This window comes from Lipotes vexillifer, unplaced genomic scaffold, assembly GCF_000442215.2.
Source record: "Lipotes vexillifer unplaced genomic scaffold, Lipotes_vexillifer_v1.1 scaffold272, whole genome shotgun sequence".
Classification (NCBI taxonomy): Eukaryota; Metazoa; Chordata; class Mammalia; order Artiodactyla; family Lipotidae; genus Lipotes; species Lipotes vexillifer.
The window spans coordinates 423821-437053 of NW_006772469.1; the positions used below are offsets into that span (position 1 = coordinate 423821).

Here is a 13233-nt window from a genome sequence, read left to right on the forward strand (position 1 = left end):
CCTACTGCCCGCCGCCCCGTTCTTCCTATGCCCCTTTGTATGGTGTCTTCTTCGTGTATGTCCGTTTTCCTCGCGAAGCCCACCAGTCAAATGTCACAATGTTCCCGAGGTGCACGGGGGAAGGGAGCGGGCCAAGACTTAGCTTGGCCAACCAACGGTAAACACCAAGCAGAGTGGGGGTGAACAGGGCTGGCCGTGGGGAAATACAGTTTAAAGATAAAGAAATTGGGAAGGCTTGATACTCAGAGTCTAGCAGACTGCATATAGAAACGGCGACTGGGCTGGGTGATAGTACTTGTTTAAGCCTGAAGCTACCGACTTTTATATGGAGTTGTCATTCAAGCAAGGTAAGGAAATTAAATGCCTTTTTTCAACTTCTGCCTTTCTCTTCTTTAACTTTTAAAAAAGGCAGTAGAGTGGCTCTGTTCGAAACCTTGAAATTCAATTTGCTCATTTCAGACAGGTCTTTTAGAGCTTATGCTGTAGTTGAATGGTAGGTATAGAATTCAGCTTTTCAATGGGTGGTTATCAAATCTGAAATTAACAAAGGTAGTCAACTTAGTTTTTTTAAAAAATTCTTTTCCCGTCAGAAGCCTTGCAGCTTATCTTTTCCTGATATTTCTTTGATGATTAAAATATGCATATATTCTCTTTTAGTTATTTATTAAACTGCATGATGAGAGGAGCTGGTGGAGCTGGGTGGGTAACTCTAGGGTCTTGCTCTGAAGCAAGCTGCTTATTTTCACAGTATCAAATAAACATATCAGCGGCAGATTTTTTTTTAAATTTGGTGACTTAGAGTCTAAAAGCATTTGGCAAGGAATTTTAACTTAGAGGTATATTTTCTGTATTTTAGAAATTGTTCACTTATGAATAGGTTCAGTACATTTTAAACCTAGTGGCACTTTGACGTCTTAAACCAATGACAAACGAACTGGAAGTCACAGTGTTTATGGACAGAAATGATCAGACGAAATTAAGTGGAAAATAGTTCAGAAATTTATTTGAAAACTAGACCTTTTGACTACAGTATCTGCATGAGAATCAATGCCTGTAATTTACAAACGTTTCAGAGAGGTTGGACGTGCAGTTGGAAGTAGCCCATTCTGTCAAAAGTAGTGCTGACGGTGGAGGAAAATGTCAGAGCTGGTGAATGACATTAAAGGTCTTGATCCTGTTTTTAGTGTCTGAGAGGGACACAGTGAATAAAAGGCATTCCGTCATCTCTCTCGAGTTGCTTTCCTGAAAATGAAAGAGTTTGGGCTCTTTATTGCCCTTCTGCCCCCTTCCGCATGCTTTTTGCTCTTCAAGACAAAAATGTGCCGGACTTGGGGCCCCGCAGGTAGCACGACTTACTTTCGCGTTGCTACCGGGCCCGCCGGAGCACCATCTTTCGTGGCAGGGTGAAAGGTCTCAGCGTGGGCTGTGTGTGCATTAGAATCTCCCTGAGCATTTGAAGGTTGGCGGGGCCGGCGGGAGGTTTCCCCGGATATGTGGGTGTGCGCCTCTCCGGAGGGGAGGGCCGGGGAGGGGAGGAGGAGGAAGGGGGAGGTTACTGGCGGCGGCGGCGGCGGCGGCGGCGGCCCGGGCTCCGGCTGTCGGGGAAGCTGCTGAGCTGTGATGGTGATGACGAGGTGAAAATGGCGGATCTTTCGAAATACAATCCCGGCCCCTGACATACCAGAGGCGGCGGCCGCGGCGGCGTCGCCACCCGGGCTCCCTCCTTGGCCCCCGGGATCCCTGTAGCGCTCCAGTTCGTGCAGACTGGGGAAGGAAGCGGCTGGCCGGAGCTACCGTGCACAGGCAAAACAAGCACCGCCCGGGCTCGGAATTGCCCGGGACCTTCTGGAGTCCCCACCTCGGAGCCGGAGGGAGGAGACAGCGGCAGCCGCCGGAGGTAGAGGAGAAGGGGATACCCGAGGGCTGCTCTGTTTTGAGCTCTCTTTATTTGGGGGAGGGGGTGGGTGGGAGAAGAATTGCGTCGTGGGTCAGGGAATGACTAGTTCAGAGGGCAAAGAATCAGTAGCCTCATAATGACATCAACATTATTCTTTGAGTGTTAAGAGGGCTTGAGTTTGCTCTTACACCTAAGGCTGCTGCTGAGGCCTAGATGAACCGCTAGCAGTTATCATGATTACCTGATTTAATATTTAAAATATCCACTCTGGCGGGTGTTGGTTTGATGATGTTCAGCAGTTTATGGGGTTGTATGTTTCTTTAGGGAGGCAGAACATTGACATTTTATTCTGCATTTAAGCTCTGTGTCTTAGATCATAGTCTGTGACTTGTTGGGGTGTGGATGTTCACATTTTTTGAGCGTATGGACCAGTTTTGTAATCATTAAAACTGTTGTCGTTTTCGTTTACGGCTCTGTCATCTATAGAGGACCCCTTGGGCCCTGCCATTTGGCAAATAACAATTGAGATACTGTCAGTCATATTTGATATCCATGTTTTTACCTGCCTCTCATCCATTTCATGAATTCAGAGAGTAAAGTTATGGAAAATTTCACAGTAGATTTTATGATCCAAGTGAAGTGCAGCTCTGGGCGCTCTATTTTGGTTCACAAGTTTTACCTTCATTGTTAAGAAGGAAGTTGTGATGGCTTGATGCTCGCACTTGATACGAGTCAAATTTTAAGTTGGTTAAAGATGAATTGAGACCTCTGTTTTATTTTACATACTTGACTTGTTAGCCCTTTGTTTAAAGAGCTGGAGAATTGGCTTGATTGACTCTGTGACAGCCATTGTCTAATTTTGTTAGGTTACCCAAAGATTCATGTACGTTTTAGATTGTGCTGCAGATCCCCAACAGTAGTGTTACTGAAAAGTTACATGTGAATCAAATTTTTATACATTAATTTGGGGCCCTCTGTTTTCTTCCAGCTTTTGTAGTGGAAGATTGGGTCACTGGAAAGTTGAATATATGAGTGAACAGAGAGGTGAATGTTTAAGAAATGTCCCCTGGTAGTGTTTATGATAGCAGTGATTTTCCTTATCCAAGTTTCCTACAAAGAGATGATGTCATAGTATGTCATACAATATTATTCATTGAGTGTTTTATTCAGAGAGGAAATATTTGTGTGTATAGCTTGGACATTTGAGTGTCCGAATTCATTCACTAGAAGAATAAGAGACCAAAAACAATTTTTAGGGGAAATAACTGAGAGGTACTGAGGTTTTAGTTAATGAATTTTCTAAATCATTTTTTTTCCTGATATTCTCGTTTTATCCAGTAGGAATTTGGTTGTTTTTGTTGTTGTTGTTTTTTCTTATAACTTTTATGTTGCAGTTATTTGGGCCATGCCAACCCAGCTGCTAAGTTAATAGTAAAACTAAGAATTTTTAAAATAATTAAAATAAAGAGGGAGATTTAGTGCTTTTTCACTGGCTTTCTTTTTTTTTTTTTTAATCACCGAGTGCTATTGTCTTTTTGTGATTCCTTGTGATAGTCTTTCAAGACCAGCTTTTAGATTATTGTGGTTAAAACAATTAATAGTTAGAAGTGTGTTAGAAAGAAATGAAGAGTTATGCCAGTGGAGGTAGTCGGTTGTCTGTCTTGGTGGAGAGGAGCATTACAGATTCCTGTTACTTTTTTCAAATATTACTATTGGGTATCTATTATGTGTCACATACTATGCTAGGGATGGGCGATACCTCAGTATCTTTGCCTCAGGAAACTTTCACTTTAGGAATTGGAGATAAAGTTGTAAGGCTAGGTTGGGTAGGACCTTAATACAGAAGGCCTTGAGACTTACAGAAAATTTTTGAGTAGGAGAGTGACAGCCTCAGAGATGCACTTGAGGGAGATAAGTCCTGTAGCTTTTTCTGTAGGAAGTATTGCAGGTGAGAGGAGATAAAGGTAAAAATACGTAGTTGGCTCTGAGCTTTGGAGTTTTGGAAACTCTTGGTTACAGTGGGAAGGAGACATTGTGAGGGTGTAATCTGCATGATGTATGACAGATTAAAAGTTCTATGGAGAGGGAATTCCCTGGTGGTCCAGTGGTAGGGACTCCATGCTGTCACTGTCCAGTGCCCAGGTTCAATCCCTGGTCAGGGAACTGAGATGCCACGTGGAGATGCCAATAAATAAATAAATAAATAAAGTGAGTAAGTAAGTAAATAAAATTTTGTAAAAAGGGAGGAATCAGGAGAAGCTAATTTAGATAGAAAAAGAAGAGAAGAATTTTCATTTGAGCTTTAGTGTACCGCATAACTGTCTTCACAGTAACCCTGCAAGTAAACTAGGGCTTAGGGCTTCCCTGGTGGCGCAGTGGTTGAGAGTCCGCCTGCCGATGCAGGGGACACAGGTTCGTGCCCCGGTCCGGGAGGATCCCACATGCTGCGGAGCAGCTGGGCCCGTGAGCCATGGCCGCTGAGCCTGCGCGTCCGGAGCCTGTGCTCCGCAACGGGAGAGGCCACAGCAGTGAGAGGCCCGTGTACCGCAAAAAAAAAACCCAAAAAACTAGGGCTTAGAGAGATTATTGCTTAGGGTTACATGATAAGCAACTAGGAGAGTCAAGATTTGGAAGCAGATCTTTCTGATGTGAATCCCCATGTTTTTTCCACCAGGTTAATCTTGACCATGAATAATATACAATCTCTCTTTAAAGGGAAAAAAATATTGTGGATCCTCAGTATTGGCCTAAATAGTTTTATTTTATTAAAATATTTAATTTTTAGATGTATATAAATTCCTTATGCTTATTGCTTTTATGGAAGTATAAAGGAAAAGTAAATTTATAAATGAAATGTAAACAAAACTATAAAGCCAGTAAAACCAATTAAATTTAGGGTGATGGATGATATTGTTTTGCTGAAATGAAATCTTTCTTTGCATAGTGAATATACTATTGTGGGCCTTGGCTAGGTGTGCAGTTTTCTATATGCTGTATATCCTATGATAACTCAACTCCTACACTACTTTTCTGTGTTTGAATGCCACAGAGCTTTCCTCCTTAAATCACTGGTTAGGTGGTTTGGCTTTCACTTGGCATAAATGTATCATTTACCTTGTAATACCCTTCTATGCCCACTCTAATTCTGGTACCATTGATGGTAGATATGAGGTGGTTATCAAGGTGATCCAGAATATACTTTTAAAAAATATATATTATTGAAATGAAAATATGAACTTCTCAAAATTTCTTCAAGACTCATGTTTTACAGTTCACTGCTCCAAGCTTAGTTTGAGAAATGTAGTTCTGTACCTAGTTTTTGAGTTGTTGATGTTTGATCTTAGAAATGAAAGCTAAAATCCAAGTAGTATAGTTAACCAGATAGTGCTGGTGGTAAGCTCTAGGTACAAAAGTGCAATTCTTAAACATTCAAATGTTTCTGTCCCAACATCTGACCAATTACTCACCTATAATATGATGATAGGTCGTCACCATTTTATATTAGTATGTGCAAGAATGAAAACAGTTGTTTACCAGGTTGTCCTCCACCTGTAACTAAGGGAAAGAACAGTGTTTCAGCACTGGTAATATTCTCTAAGAAACCATTTAAAAATGTGAAAGCATAGAGCATTTATCATTTCTATCTTATATTATTTTTTATATTATATTTAACTCATTTCTTTTACTGCCCTAAATCTGTCCCTCTATTTATCTCTGTCTTGAACTAATTACTGTAATAGCCTTCTAACTGGTTTCCCTGCCTCCAGTCCAATAAAATACTGAGATGAAGTTAATCCTCCCAAAGTACAGCTGTGATCATGCCACTCTTCTGTTGATTTCTGAGGTCTGTCTGGGTAAGGCCTTTGGTTAATTTCCCTCCACAAAGTTGGGAAGCAATACATATTAATTAAATGCTGATAAAAAACATAAATAAGTTTAAAACTAAGGCTTTTAGAACTTGATTTTATGAGCAGAAATGTTGGAGGTATGGAGAATGCATTGTATGTTCAATATTCTTTTCTCTCCATACCTTGAAAGGTAACCTTTCATACAGATGTGGTAAACTAAAGCTCCTCAGTCCCATTGGCTTGTGAAGATCCTCTCTTTTCTTGGAGTGGTCCTCAACACAGAGATGATGAGGTTGCATGTGCTAGTACATATCTTCCATTCCTAAGGGATAAAATTAGAGTGATGATTCATGTAACTAGATGGCCAAACCCTTTCCTGCCATGCCCACAAGCTCCTTTTGAGAGTTTCTTTTAGCATAGGCCACCATGCCCTGCATGTGACCCTGACTGAAACAGATATGGATGTCTAATCATAAAGCAGTTATCACAGTCTGCTCAGTGGCCTGTGAAGTGTGCTGGCTCCTGAACTCTGCACAGCCCATACTGCTTAGAGACTGGCCAAACGAATCAGACCTTTTCTTGTTAGAAGTTTGAACTTTACTCCTACTTCCAAGGGAGACTCCTGGGTCTATAGCTCCTAGTCTCTTTTAATAGGACAAATAGGAAGACATGTTCTGCCTAATAACAGAGCTTTAAAATATATGAAGAAACAAAAATTCATAGAAGAGGAGAAAATGTCAAAGCCACAGTCGTATTTGGGAATTTTAGCAGCCTTTCTCAGTAATTGATAGAAAAGGAAAAAGAAAGACTATGGAAGATATGAACAACACTATCAACCAACTTGACCTAATTGACTTTTATAGGGTGCTACCCTCAGCAACCATAGAATACATGTCCTCTTCAGGTGCACGTGCAGTGTTCACCAAGATGGACCATACACTGAGCCTTAAACTAGTCTCTAAATTCCATCTACACATGATGGAAATGGTAATTACAGTCTCTGACAATAATAGGAGCAAATTAGAAATCAATAATAAAAGGTAGAAAATCCCCAAATATATGGGAATTAAATAGCACACTTCTTTATTTTCTGTGTATCAAAGATAAAATCACAAGGACTATTAGAAAACGTTTGAAGCGAATGATAATAAAAACATATTGAGATTAGTAGAATGCAGTTAAAGCAGCATTGGGGGAATTTTTAACATTAAATGTTTATGTCAGAAAAGAAGGTTTAAAATCTTTATGGTAATAAATTTGGCAACCGAGAGGAATAGACAAATATCTTAAAAGATACAAACTATCAAATATCAAAGGTTTAAAATCAATGATCTAAACCAAGTGTTGACAGAGTTTTTCTATAAAGGGCCAGATGGCAAATATTTTAGGCTTTGTAGGGTAGTGTGTATATATATATATATATATATGTGTATATATATATATATATATATATATATATATACACATATACATACACACACACACACACACACACACACACACACACACACACACATATATAACTCAACCTTAAGAAAACAAACAACTCAAGAAAAAACGGACAAAGACTTAAACAGACATTTTACCAAAGATGATATACAAATGGCCAATAAGCAAATGAAGAGATACTTAACATCTTTAGCCATCAGGGAAATGAAAATCAAAACCATGATGAGATATCACTGCACACCCATTAGAAAGGCAAAGAACAAAAACAAACAAATTATAACATCAAGAGTTGGTGAGGATGTGGAACAACTGGGATTCTCATACACTGTTGTTGAGAATACAAAATGGTACTCCAGAAAACAGTTTGACAGTCTCTTAAAAGTTAAATATACACTTGCATATGACCCAGCAATCCCAAAATCACATGGTAGAGAAATGAGAATGTATGTTCATACAAAATTCTGCACAAAAATTTTATATTAACTCTATTCATCATCACCAATAACTGGAAACAACTAAAATGTCCTTTAACAGGTAAACGGATGAACAAACTGTGGTGCGTGCATAAAACAGAATACTACTCGCAATAAAAAAGAATGGACTATCCATACATGTGACAACACAGATGAATCTCAAAGGCATTGTGTTGAGTGAAAGAAGCCAGTCTCAAAAAGTTATATACTGTGTGACTGCATTTATATAACATTCTGGAAAAGGCAATAGTGTGGCCACAGAGACACAGATTAGGGGGTGTCAGGCATTAGGAATGGAGGGTGTGGTGTCACAAGGACGGACAGAGGGAGTTTTGGGGGTCATAGAGCCATCGTGTATGCTGATTGTGGCTGTCATTACCCAAATCTATACCAGCTTAGAAACACACACACACACACACACACACACATATACTCACTCTCGCCCAACTATTTACAAATGTAAAAATCATTCTTAGCTGCAGAGAAATACATAAACAGACCGTGGGCTTAATTTGGTCTGTAGGCTATGGTTTGTCGAATCCTGATCTGTGCTTCCATCTGAAGTTTCTAGAAAAAAACAAATTAAATCTAAAGTAAGCAGAAGGAAGGAGATAAAGGTAATAGTTAAGTAAAAAATGGACAAACTGTTGGGAAAAATCAGTGAAGCCAAAATCGTTCTTGAAAAGATCAATAAAATTGAAAAATCCCCAACTAGATTGATCAGAGAAAAAAAGGAGAAAAGACAGAAACTACCAAAATGAGGATGGAAGAGTTGCCATCTCTACAGACATTAAAATAAAAGAATATTTTGTATAACTTTATGCTAATAAATTTGGCAACTTAGAGGAATAGACAAATTCCTTAAAAGATACAAACTATCAAATATCAAAGGTCACTCAGAAAGAAAGAGAGAACCCGAGTAACCCTACACGTATTCAAGAAATTGAATTTATAGTTAAAAACCTCACAAGAAAGCTTTATGTCTAGATGGCTTTACTGGTGAATTCTAACAAACATTTTAGGAAGAAATTGCAACAATTCCATGAAGACTCTTCCTGAAAATTGAAGAGTGAAGACCTCCCAACTCATTTTATTAGACTAGCATTATCCCCAGAGAGCCACTACAAAAAAACTACAGACCAGTAGTCCTCATGAGTATAGACAAAATTGATTAACAAAATATTAGCCGGTAGAATTTGGCAATATGTACAAAATATGATTTTATACAATTTTATATAATTTTGAGTGGAGTTTATTTCAGGAATGCAGAATTGGCTTAATAAAAAATGAATATAACTCCCAAACTAAAAGAGGAAAGCCATATGATTTTCTCACTAGTTGTAGAAAAAAACATATGATTAGATATCCATTTATGATTATGATTGAAAAAAGAAACAACTACAAACTGGTGCTATAAGTTAGCTTTCTCAACCTAATAGAGGGAATTTATGAAAAACCTACAGCTAAGGGTAAGTTTGGGAACAAGGTAAAAGATGTCTGCTCTTACCACTTTTATTCAACATTTTACTGTAGGTCCTAGCCAGTGCGGGCGGTAAGGTAAGGAAAAGAAACAAAAGACATGCAGATTGGAAAGGAGGAAATACTGATCTTATTCTCAGACACCATGGATTATCTTTCTAAAAAATCCTAAGGGCTCTACATCGAGATTTAGTGAGTTTAGCTAATTGTTAGATACATGGACAATATAAAATAATCAGTTGAATCTCTGTATACTAGCAACAAACAGTTGGAAAATGGAAAAAAAAAAGACCACTTACAGTGCATCAAAAAAACGTGAAACACTTAGGGATAAATTTACCAGAATATATATAGAAAGAAGACCTATACACTTGAAGTAGAAAAAACATTGCTAAAATAAATAAGTAGAGAGAGATACTTTTGGGAAACAGTTCTCCTTGGGTCTTTGCGTTTCTGTACTTCTTACAAGTGAGGCGGTGACAGCCCTTTTATTTACCTTTTTTTTATTTAAAAAAATTTATTTATTTTTGTCTGCGTTGGGTCTTTGTTGCTGCGCACGGGCTTTCTCTAGTTGCAGCGAGCGAGGGCTACTCTTCACTTTGGTGCGCGGGCTTCTCACTTCGAACTGAGCTGTTGTTGCAGAGCACGGGCTGTAGGCACGAGGGCTTCAGTAGTTGTGGCACGTGGGCTTCAGTAGTTGTGGCTTGCAGACTCTAGAGCGCAGGCTCAATAGTGTGATAGCCCTTTTAAACAATTTTTTCCAGGATGTTTGTATAGCATAAAGCCTTGGATGATAGTGACTCCTGCTGTTGCAGAGGGCAGATTTGCTTATTGTCCAGTATAGTAAAGATAATATCTCCCTTTGGACAAAGGGCAGGTGTGCTTCAGGTTATAAATGATTCAGGTTCCTTAAGCTCAGGGTCCCTCAGTTGTGATGCAAACCTGCTGCCTGCACAGTGTCTACCTGGGCTCCTCTCCACATCTGCCCTGTAGGACTTGGGGGCAACAGGGGAACTGATACACGCATGATACTTATGTTCCTTGCTGTGCTTGGAGTAGTAAGCCCTGTGTCTCTGACCTAGGCCTACTGTGTTGTCTGCCAGTATCCACGAAACAGTGACAGGCTACTTGGTTAGCTTGCAAGGAGAGTCTAAAATCTCAGCCCCCTCCCAGTACTTCACCGTTTTAGCCATAAGAATGGAGTGCTGACAGAGACATGGCTTTTTGAAAGAGGAAGGATGAGGACCTTGAGGGCTGGGCTAGGGGATATTGAAAGACTCTCTGGCATCTGGCAGCGAATGCTCTCACCCAAATGGTGGGCAAGGGTGGCAGAGGCAAGGGAAGTAGGAGCCCTTCGGTGTTCTACCTCTTAATGAATATTTAGGGGCTGAGCTGAGAGATAGCCTGAATGGTTACTTTGGTTGTTGTACACTCAACTCCATGGCCCTAGCAGAAGGGCGGCGGGGCTGTAGCTGCTGAGTCAAGGAGTCCCCAAAGCTGAGAAAATGATGTTAGAAATGAGGATCTGGGTGGATCGAAAACATTAGAAGTTTGTTTGGTTGAGCTGCAAGTGTGGGGGCTTGAAACTGAAAGTAAATGCACTGTCCGACCACTGTCTCCTTCCGTGGGGTGACCTCTCCTCCTCTTACACCTTGACTTCAGGTATTTTAAGGAGAAAGATGAATAAGGGTTGGGCTGAGGTCTCCCTATCCTTAAGGGAGACCAGAGGCCACACCCATCTGTCTAAACGTGCTGGGGGAACTTCAGGGAGAAGAGGGAGTCAAACTTTTATGGTTGTGTTGGATACTGACACCCAAGTCATCATCCTACCTTGTTCTATGGGGGATGGAATGTTCAGAGACAACTGACAGGCCTTGGGCAAGGTCCATGGTAGGGAAGGGAAGCTAATGTGGCACTGTGGGTGGGGCCATTTTTTGTTGTGTGTACTGTTATCTGTCTTCCACTGCTGAAGGTATAATTGGTGTTGATGTTTTAAAGAGCCTGTCTGTAAATGTCCTGTTCTATAAGTGCCAGAGGGGATTCTCCTGATTAGGAAGAGCCGCATCTAGAGAAGTGCTCATACTTTGGAAACCTTAGTGATTCCTCTGAGCTACAAGTTACTGTGACTGATGGTTTTGCAATATATGTAAAGAACTCATCCAACTCAACAAGAAGATAAAAAACCCAATATTTAAAAAATTTGGCAAAAGGCTTTAACACAGACACTTTTTAAAAGAAGATATACAAATAGATAACATTCGTATGAAAAGATGCTCAACGTCTTTAGTCATCTGGGAATTGCAAATTAAAACCACAATGAGGGCTTCCCTGGTGGCGCAGTGGTTGAGAGTCCGCCTGCCAATGCAGGGGATACGGGTTCGTGCCCCGGTCTGGGAGGATCCTACATGCCACGGAGCGGCTGGGCCCGTGAGCCATGGCTGCTGAGCCCGTGCGTCCGGACCTGTGCTCCGCAACGGGAGAGGCCACAACAGTGAGAGGCCCGTGTACCGCAAAAAAAAAAAACCCACAATGAGATACCACTTCACACCCACTAGAATGGCTAAAGTTAAAAAGACCAACAAAACCAGTTGCTGGCAAGGATGTGGAGCAGCTGGGAGCCTCATGCATCGCTGGTGGGTGTACAAAATGGTACAGCTGAGCTGGGAAGTAGCTTAGCAGTTTCATGCAAAGTTAAAAATAAACTTACCTTATGACCTAGCAAGTCCACTTCTAGGTATTTATTCAAAAGAAATGAAAATATCTATCCATAAAAAACTTGAATGTTCATAGCAGTATTATTCATAATAGTCCCAAAATGGAAACAGTCCAAATGTCCATCCACAGATGAATGGATAAACAACTTGTGGTAGATTCATCCAATGGAATGTTACTCAGCAATGAAAAGGAACTGAGCTGCTAATAAGTGTAAGAATAAAGATAAATCTTAAAAAACATACTGAGGGAAAAGGCTTATACTGTATATTCCTTTATGTCATGAGTATGTAATATATGATTCCATTTATATGAAGTTCTAGGATGGGCAAAAAGGCAACACTAATCTAGTGAGGTGATAGAACAGACCTGTGGTTGTGTAGAGTAGGATTTTGGGGTAGGAGGTTGACTGTAAAAGAGTAGACTTTTTTTTTCCTCAATTTAAAAACACCGGTGGTAAAAATTTAAGGCAGTAAATTTTGTGATTAAAATTATGAACTTTGTGTCATAAAACATATCCTGAGTTTGAGTTCTGGCTCTGTCATTTACTGGGTAGCTGTGTGACCTTGGGCAAATAGTTTAACCTTTTTAAGTTTCCTCATCTGTAAAATGGGGGTGATAATGATACCATATTAGAGTTGTCAGGATAGATTAAATTATGTCAGGATAGATTAAATTAAATTATGCCATCACTGGTAGATAGTAAGTGCTCAATAATGAAGATTAACTTTGGCAGTATTAGTATTTGTCAATGCTAATAATTATAATTTGCTGTTCATGTCTGTTACTCTTAATCTTGGAATGGGTATTGCATGTTTATATTTTTAAAAAAAGGGAAAAGAAAGAATTGCTGATTAGGTTCCTATGGATCTTAGATGTTCTCTGGGCAGATAACTTATTTAGTCAGTCATAAATATGATGAACTCTTTAATATGTGAAGATAATGGTACTGACTCCTTTATTGGAAGTTCTGTATGACCTTTGGCTGAAAGCATTGCAGTTCTGATTTCTTCGTAATCTGCTTTATTATTATTACCATTTTTTTTTTCTTTATGGGGCCTAGCTGTATACCTCTTAAATGGTTCTCTTTGTGACATTTTGAATGGCTGAGGAGGATTTGAGAATCTTCTTTCCAAATAAAGCTTTCTTTAGTATGAAGCAAATTGGTCAGACTTGGGCCAGATAAGCCTTTTGACCTACAGTTGCTGAGATGGATTACTCTAGAAACTCCTTTAACGTTAATTTGAGTCCTTAATGGATTTTTTTTTCTTCACATCTTTATTGGGGTATAATTGCTTTACAATGGTGTGTTAGTTTCTGCTTTATAACAAAGTGAATCAGTTATACATATATGTATGTTCCCATATCTCTTTCC

General features: G+C 39.7%; 1 protein-coding gene across 4 annotated transcripts in view; it reads left to right on the forward strand.

Annotated features, from left to right (window-relative positions):
• Positions 1–13233, forward strand: part of LIN54 (lin-54 DREAM MuvB core complex component) — a 74293-nt gene that overhangs the window by 476 nt on the left and 60584 nt on the right. Inside the window, exon 1 of one of the 4 annotated variants that reach the window (XM_007447536.1) lies at positions 1608–1897. The exons of 1 other annotated variant lie outside the window; for it this stretch is intronic. The gene's annotated coding sequence lies outside the window, so the exon portion shown is untranslated. Of the gene's footprint in view, positions 1–1607; positions 1898–13233 lie in introns of those variants that run through there. 2 more of the 4 variants (XM_007447539.1, XM_007447537.1) reach the window with 2 other exon arrangements.